Below are 8,490 nucleotides of genomic sequence, written 5' to 3'. Positions count from 1 at the left end.
GGACGACAGCGTGCGGATTGCTGGGGGGAGGGGAGTATAAGGGGACGAAATGGTCATGGGGAAAAAAATACCACAAAGATTACATTTTTTAAAAAAGTGACACTGGCTGACACATTTTTGGATTCTAGTTAGCCGTCCAGTGGGATTGACCAAAAACGACCACCAGCCTTGAAAAATTGAAAGGGAGTTACTTGTATCGCTGCTGAACCCCCGAGACTGGCCCAAAACAGCCTTCAACGGCACCCCGACTGTGGTTCTCACACCTGTGTGCATGAACATCACCTCAGGAATTTTTCAATTCCTGAGCCCAGGCCCCACCGAAGTCCCACTGAATTTGTAACTTTGGAGTGAAGTCGTGCTACTGGGAATTCTTCAAAGCTCGCCGGTCGCCGGAGTGATTCTAATGTGAATTCCATCTCCAACAGGAAATAAGACTTTATACCCATACAATGCTAAGAGAGAGAAAAGCTGTGGCAGAATTTGAGCACCTGAAGAGCAGGGATCTTGCCTTTTATGTCTGTCTCTGTATCCCCAGGGCCTAGAAAGTGACTGCTTTACAGTAAACGCTCAATAAATAAAGTGAATTAGAAAAGAAACTAAAAACCCTGGCCGGGTAACTCCGTTGGTCAGAGTATACGCCAAAGTTGCGGGTTTGATCTCTGGTTAGAGCACATACAAGAATCAACCAATGAATGCACAGGTAAGTGGAACAACAAATCCAACATCTCTCTGTTTGTGTCTCTCTCTCTCTCTCTTCTTTTCTCTTTCTCAAAAATCATTTTTAAGAAAGGTATGGAAAAAGGTAGATATTCAGAATTTAACATAATTCTTGCCGGGTCCTACATTTTGTTTGTTTACTTGTTTTCTAATTTTATTAGGCAAAAAGAGAAGATATTCGGTGAGCTATTTGCTTGATTTGTGAAATCTTTTCTGGGGGGAATGGGGACATCTGTAATAGTGTCGACAATAAAAATAAAGTAAAAAAATCCTTTGTGGTTTTCATTTAACATGGAGGATTTCTTGTAACATATTCCCATAAAAATCTTTAAAATAATGCTGTATATTTGAAGTGAAATGAGGAGGTTGTTAATTGGTCAATGTTGATTGTTTGTTTACATGAATCATGATCCTATTAACAATATTCTCTTCCTAAATACCAGCAATGTTAGACTTAAATTATCTAAATAATTAACTCAATTTTTAAAATATGCTTTATTGATTATGCTGTTACAGTTGTCCCAATTTGTTTTCCCTTTATTCCCCTCTGCCCAGTGCACCCCCACTTAGTCCATGCCCTTTGGTTGTGTATATAGTTCTTCTCAACATCTTCCTGTCTACTCGACTCCCTCCTACTATGCTTCTTAATTCCTGTACCATCTCCCTCCCTTTCCCCCCTTCATCCTCCCCACTGACCTCCCCCCATAATGTTCTCCATACCTATCATTCTTTTCCCACTCTCGTTGCCTACTTAGTGATCTCTATCATGATCTGTGCCATCCTTGCAGTTTTATGTTTACCTTTGCTTTCTGGGCAGGGCTGTCACACCTCCTATGCTATAGGGGGCGGAGCCCCATGCACTCATCACAACCGGCTGACCCTTCTCACCATGTTGTGGCATTTTTGTGGGGGCAGGGGTCCAAGATGGATTCCTGCCGTTCACTCTCCGCTGAGAGACTGGGAGCCTCCTCCTCTGTCCCCACCCACTCTGGGCCTCACAGTCCAAGGCAATGGGGGTCTGCCTTCCCCGGAGTTGGAATCGCAAGCTGACGGGTCTGGTCTACAGCCAGGGGTGCTCTCCAGGCGCTTCTCGCCTCCCCTTAAATACGGGTGTCTATGCTTACCACCGTCCCACCACCATTGCCGTTGCTGCCGCCACCAGCACAGTTTGACCTCTCCACCGCAGCTTCACACCTCCTACGCTTCTGGACGAGCACCACTTCTTTATAACTTCCTACGTTGGACTTCCATTTATTTTCTGGAACTTCTAGTTATTTCTGGTTTTGTGGTAGTTGTAGTCCTTCTTAGTTGTGGAGGGAGATGGAGCGTGTCACTCTAGGCCTCCATCTTGGCTGGAAGTCTCCTGTGTGTGTTTGCCTGTGTCTTAGGTAGAGCTGTTGCTCCTGTTACATTGTAAGGGGCCGAGCCTTAGGTATTCCTCGATTTTTTATGTTAGCTTGCTATTGTATACTCAACCTTTGACTGAAAGATGAATAAAGCTTTTATTAATTTAGCTGACATTACTAAATTACTGATTTTCTTAATGACTTTTATCTAATTAGAGTCTTAATCTGAAATGACTTTCTTCCCTTAACTGTGCTCTACTAGCTTGTAAGGATAGAGAACCCGTTACACCAAGACAGGGCACACATTTGTGCAAGTTTAAGATCTCAGGGGAGAAGACAGGCCCCGCCGTAAAGGCAGGCTCAGGGATCCAAATATTCTGACAGCCCTAAGACCTGATGATGGGGGGCCACAACAGGGGTCAAGTATGTTGTACATAACTGGCACTTGGTGAGCCAGGGGCCAGAGCACCAGGATAAATTGTTATTTGACTTAATAACCCACACCCCTGGAGGATGATGTATCTTCCAGTTCTCGGGGACAGACTATATTGGGGGACACGGGGGAGAGGAGTCCCTCTTCACCCTTGTTTGACCACACTGCTGCTTGAGGAAGTGCTGGCTACCCCAGGAGTCCTGCTTCAGCCTTGCTTTTCTTGCTTATGGCTCGTGCTATTTGTGTGTATATGTATTTATCTATTTACATTTTAATTCTTTCCCTCATGGCTAGAGGTGGTTACAAACGTACACATTTCAGTAGAGAAAAACAATTTATTAGTAACCTGGTTCACTCAGCAGGAGGATCAGGTGTCACTTTCTACTACTACTGAGTCCAAGTCCTCATAGGAGGATCCCTCCTTTGTTCTGGGGAGAGAAAAAGAAGGTCAAAGCTTTTACTCTTGAAAGGAACAATGAAACTATTCATTATTTCCCCCTTTTAGACAGGAATTCTAAATAACTCCCAGTTATTTACATGTCGGAAGGCTCCTCCTCATCAGAGGAACCCATGTTTTGCACATGCTGTGCCTCTTCTTTTTTGAAAGGGCCATATGCACCCCGCAGCCAGCTCCAGAAACCGCCCTTCTAGAAAACAGAGAGGGAAACTTGATTCCTGCCTGTCCCCCACTTTGTCCCGCCACAGTGCTTGATCCTCCTGAAATTTACCTCCATCTGGCTTTCCACCGATCGGTCCTTATTCAGGAGTCGTGAGAAAAAGCCCCTTGGAGGAAAACGCATACCAACAATTAGTGATTTGTCCCTGGCCTTATTAGGACTAAATGGGTACCTGGGTCCATACTCAGAGGCAAAATCACTGTAGACCTGGGACCTTGGAAATGATTCTTTGCACACTGGGCTTCCAGGGGTTCTCTGTGTCTCTTTAAAATGTCCCTGCCATGTCTCTGGGGTGACCTCTGTGTGTGGTCTGGCATGGAGTACAGGCGGGATTTTCAGCCCTACTCACTGTCCTGGCCCTTGGTCAAGCGCCCTGAGGTGCATTGGGGTGGGGGGTGGGGTGGGGATGCACAGTCACACTGGGCAGAAGCAGTTTGCTCTCTCCAGAAGCATTTCACATCCGTCCCATTTAGACTTAGTCCCACATGCACCCTTTGCTGGGGGTGGGGCTGAGGGTAAGAAGGTGCTTTCAACTTTCTAGCTGCTTTATCCTATAAGTTAAATCACACAACTAAATGCCTGAGTCCAAATAGCAGTTAGCTAAGTTAGCTAGCGTGCTGACTTTCATACTGCAGGCTGTCACTGCCGAGTGAGTTGTGAAGTCAGTTTACAAGTCACAACCAGCACTAGAATACAAAATATTCTTTTTGACGAAACAGAATAGAAAAAAATCAGAGTGCATAATGAGTCTGTTTTAGAAACGACTTATGTCTGTGCGGTGCGTGCGTACTGAGTTCTGACATAAAGTGTAGCTCACAGCCCAAGCACGGGGTGATCAATGGAGAGGCCCCAGCTGGAAAGGCACCATCTTCTTTCTGACACTCACTAGCAGTGTGGCCATGGAGCAAGATATTTCCCTTCCTCCTCTCTGTTTCCTTATTATTAAAAAAAGACAAACTACTGCGTAAGGTCTTGCCCAGTTAAAACTCTATGAAGTTGGGATAAAGGGAATAGAGAGAGTAGGGGCCTGAAAACCAGGAGGACGGGAAGGGAAATTTTTCTGCCACCTTACAGGAAGGACTCACATAGTCTACCTTTCGTCAGCCTTGAAGGAGACCAGAGCCTTTACCCTAAGGCCACGTGGCTTTTCCTATCCCTCCCCCAGAGCTTCCACCACCGGCAGGAACAAGTATAACCAAGACCTCCCCCTTTGTTCCCTGTTTCCTTAAAGGACCAGTGGCAGCAGATGCATCTGTGCCAGTCACACACTCTGTCAGCTTTGGTTACGGAGCTCATTTTGCAAAGTCCAGGCAAAGCACCAGAGTGAACAAGTGTTGTTTCCAAACTTAGCGGTTTCCTCACTGTAAAATGAGACTGAGGTAGAGTTCTAAGTTCTCCTCTAGTTCTTTCTTTTCTTTTTCTTTTTTTTTTTTAAACTTTTCTAAGCATTTATTTTATGATAAATTTACTTTCAAGTCTTTCTTTCTTCAGTTCCTTATGGGACTTTTTATTTTTCTTTTATTTTCTATGCATCTTCCTCTTCTGGTTCAGGACCAAGCTGCTCTTTTTCAGGGAGGAGCATCTCAGTGCGGCAGGCCTGAGAGCCCTTGTGGGGGTTAATCCACCATGAGCGCCGTAAGCTCTGCGCTGCATCTTGGGAGCTTTGCTCACCTGGATGTGCTCAATGCCCAGAGAGTCTGCACCCCAACCCTTAAGTTCAGCACTGCTCTCTGCAGTTTTAAGCATGTGCAGCAAAAACGCAGCACTCTTTTGGGGGCACCAACCTGCACCCAGCCCCAGTCTTTGGCCTGGGCACTCCTACCAACTCCACCATTGTAAGGACAGAATGGCACATATTGCTTCTGCAAAGTGACATCCTTTAGCTGCTTGGTGGCTTTTCAGATATGCATACCCTTTTGGCCTGGCAGTTTCCCAAGTGTTCTCAAAGTGAACATGAATATTTAAAACTCTTGATTTGCATGATTTTGTGGGGTTTTCTGTGTCAAATGAGTAGCGCACCATTTTCAGAGGTCACCTCAGGCCACCTCCAGGAAGAAGCTCCTCTAGTTGTAAACTCCTACTTTGGAAACTGTCAGACTAATATTTACCTTGGCTTTCCTCCATCATTGTCCGCGGGTGTTCTTTTGGCACAGGACTGTTTTAGGAAGAAAGCGACATCACAATTATTCATCACAATGACCACTCTCTCTAAATCTTTATTTGTTCCCTTCTAAGTAAGGTGATAACTTTCTTGAGGACAGGAATTTGTTGAATATCCTTTGACTCTTCTTCCATAGTCCCTAAGTTAGGATCTTGCAGGGAGCTGGCAATGCGTTTCATTGGCTGCTTTGGATAACATTCAGCAGTTAGTCCCTAATAAAAGCTCTTAGAAGTAGAAAAAGAAACTAAAAGTATCTACCGGAAACAACGCAGCAGCTTTGTTTTAAGTTCAAGAACAAGAGTAGGATGCCTGTTATTACTGTTACTATTCATCATTGTTGAGGAGGTCCTAATCAATTTAATAAGAAAAGTGAAGTATTGGAAAGAGACAAAACGCATGTGCATAGGAGATGATGCCAAACCTAAAAGTGCAAGAGCATCGACTAGAATTTTAATGTCAAGTAAAATGGCAATTCAGTAAGTAAATCCAAAATCAAATGATTAATACGCAAACCTCAAGAGTTTTCCCACGTACCACAAAAGACTAATTAAAAAATGAAAGAAAGATCCCACTTGCAACATCAATAAAAATGCATCAAGTACCTAGAAACAGACTTAACAAAAAATGCGTAAGACCTACGTGATCAAAACATTAAAATTCTTCTGAAGGACATTAGGAAGAATACACGACGTGAAGATACCGTGTTCCTAGTTGTTGTGAAGATGTCAGTTCCCTTCAAATGAACCTACCGATGTAATGCAATCTATTCAAATTCCAAGAGAGTTTTTAAACAAAACCTGGCCAGCTGGTATTTGGCAGAGAAAATATGCAGGAATAGCTACAAAATGTATGAAAAAGAAGATAAAAAAGCAGCAGCTTACCCTACCAGACATCAAAATATGTTATAAAGAAATTGGAATTACATAGTGATACTGTCACTGGTACAAAAAAAGATAACTAGATCAACAGACTAGAGTCCAAAGAGAGCTTTTTAGACCAGGAAAGAAAGAATGAGTCATTCAATAAAAGATTTTAAAACAATTAAATCTTCACGTAGGGGGAAAACAGTCAACCACACTAAAAACAAAACCAATACTAGACAGATTTCTTTTTTAAATTATGAATAAAAGAAATATTATAAAAAGGACTAAAAGACAATATCAGAGACCACTTTCATGCCATGAGGTAACAAAGGCCTCGCTAACAAAACCCATACCCCATAAGCCGTGAGATGATCGGCAGATAGGGTGACAGAAAATCAACACACATCCTGCTCCGCACAGCCCTTGCCCTCTTCTCCCCTTGTTTGTTTGTTTTCTCCCTGTTGATTTATGGAAGTCCTTTGATATTAAATATCTTCATAGTTTCAGTGGTTTTCGTTGAATTTCAAAATTTCAAATATTTCTCAGTGTTGTGGTCTTTAAGGAGACAGAACAGTCAGGCAAACCATCCTCAAAAAGCTTATCATCTAACTGGGGAGAGGAAATAATGAAACCACATAAATAAACACAAATGCGAGATTAAACTCCATAGAAATTAAATGCATTATAGGAGTTTATAGAAAATCCAAAAAAGCAAAGGCCATATGCTCACTAGAGAGGGAGAGGGTATTGTCTGGGCACTGGCCAATGACTTCTTCCCAGAGACCTTGGCAAGCCGCCCCCATGCTAGTCCCCAGCCCCTAGGCTCAGAAGTCAGACTCTTCACCAAGAGAGGGCTCACTTCTTCCGATCGGGGTAGTCTCACCTCGTCAATACTGCAGTGCTAATAAAAAATCAGAAGGCCAAGATTACGGCCTGACAGTGAGAATTACATCTGTTCCACAGACAACACCTGTGTCTACACGATCAGGGAAATACACTCAGAAGCACAGTCAGAAGGCTACTTGGTGAGAACAGAATTAGAACAATAGGAATCAGCTGAATCCCGTGTTTAAAGGAAAAGACTGCATTAGCTGGATCCATGCATCTCCCCAACAGGCACAGCCTGGCTAGTGGGCCGGACTCTCCACGTCTGCTGCCTGAGGTGCCATCTCTACTCTTAGGCACTGCTAGGATGGGCAATGCCCATGTCAGACTCTCCCTCACCTGTTCTGAGCTTTTATTGCTGACCAACCCTCCTGCAAATAGACATGTTTTCTTTAGCAGTTACACATCCAGCCAGGTATTTCTCAAGTCTGGTAGACCAGGAGGCCATTTGGTCCGTACACATCTCTGCTCTGCTCCATGATGTGTTGACCTTGGTATTTCTCTCTTGGGGAGCTGCCTTTTAAAAACTTACTTACCATATTTTTAAGTTCTCATGGCAGGGGAATGCCTCACTACTGCCCACGCCCTGAAAGGGTGATAAATCTCACAGAAGAAGGAGGACTAGCAGGGCTGAAATAGGAATTTGAGCTGGCTTTTGAGAGATTCACAGGACTTGCAGCAGAGGCAGAGCAAAATAAGGGAATTTTAGATGGGCAAAGGCACGAACAAAAGTAGAAATGGGCATGGTGTGGCTAGGTTTTGGTGGGGGGCTGCCATGACCATTGAAAATGTAAACAAGGTATTAGGTTGGATTAGTAGGGTAGTCAAGATTGTCAGCTAATTATATCACTTTTAATATTAGCTCCTACCTGTTGGGAAAACAAGCCATTGTGTAATTGAAGAAAAGGCACACAGGCAAGCTCCAGGAAGAGGTGAGTATAAATACGACATGCTTTAGAGAGGCCTGATACAGGATTTAGTTTGCTATGTTTTAACTGAACCTATTTACACCATGCTTTTTACACACTGGAGAAGAAAACCGCTAAGTAAATCTAATCAATTGACAAGATCACACTTTTATCTTTTAGCCATGTCCTTTTGACCAGGGTGACATAACTTTATGAGGGTGGAGAGTCTAAATCTCTCCTCAGTTCAGCCAACAAGAAATCAATGGTAGAAAGAGAGTAATTGGTAATACATCAAATCAACATCATCCATTCTGAGTTGAAGAAATTTTGCTGTCATGTCTACTCTGGCCTAGTATAAGTTCTCAAAATAGTACAGTGGCTTGTTATCTTGATTTCAGTTCCACACAATCTCTGGGAGTGGGCTTCCTTTAAAAATCTCTGGAATATAATGTGTAATAAAATAATAAAGCATATCTCAGCATTCATGACTAAAGAAAAAT

At 43.3% G+C, this 8,490-nt stretch overlaps 1 long non-coding RNA gene across 1 annotated transcript; it reads right to left on the bottom strand.

Annotated features, from left to right (window-relative positions):
• Positions 1–2,817: 2,817 nt before the first annotated feature.
• Positions 2,818–3,416, bottom strand: LOC149998618 (uncharacterized). Its single transcript, XR_016507211.1, has 2 exons — positions 3,225–3,416; positions 2,818–3,143 (listed from the first exon to the last, which is right to left on the bottom strand). It is a non-coding gene; the product is annotated as an uncharacterized LOC149998618 (long non-coding RNA).
• Between the last annotated feature and the right edge of the window lie 5,074 nt (positions 3,417–8,490).

Source organism: Furipterus horrens, unplaced genomic scaffold, assembly GCF_987537825.1.
Source record: "Furipterus horrens unplaced genomic scaffold, mFurHor1.1.pri manual_scaffold_11, whole genome shotgun sequence".
Classification (NCBI taxonomy): Eukaryota; Metazoa; Chordata; class Mammalia; order Chiroptera; family Furipteridae; genus Furipterus; species Furipterus horrens.
The sequence above is the reverse complement of the archived record's forward strand: the minus strand, read 5'-3'. Positions and strand labels throughout refer to the sequence as shown.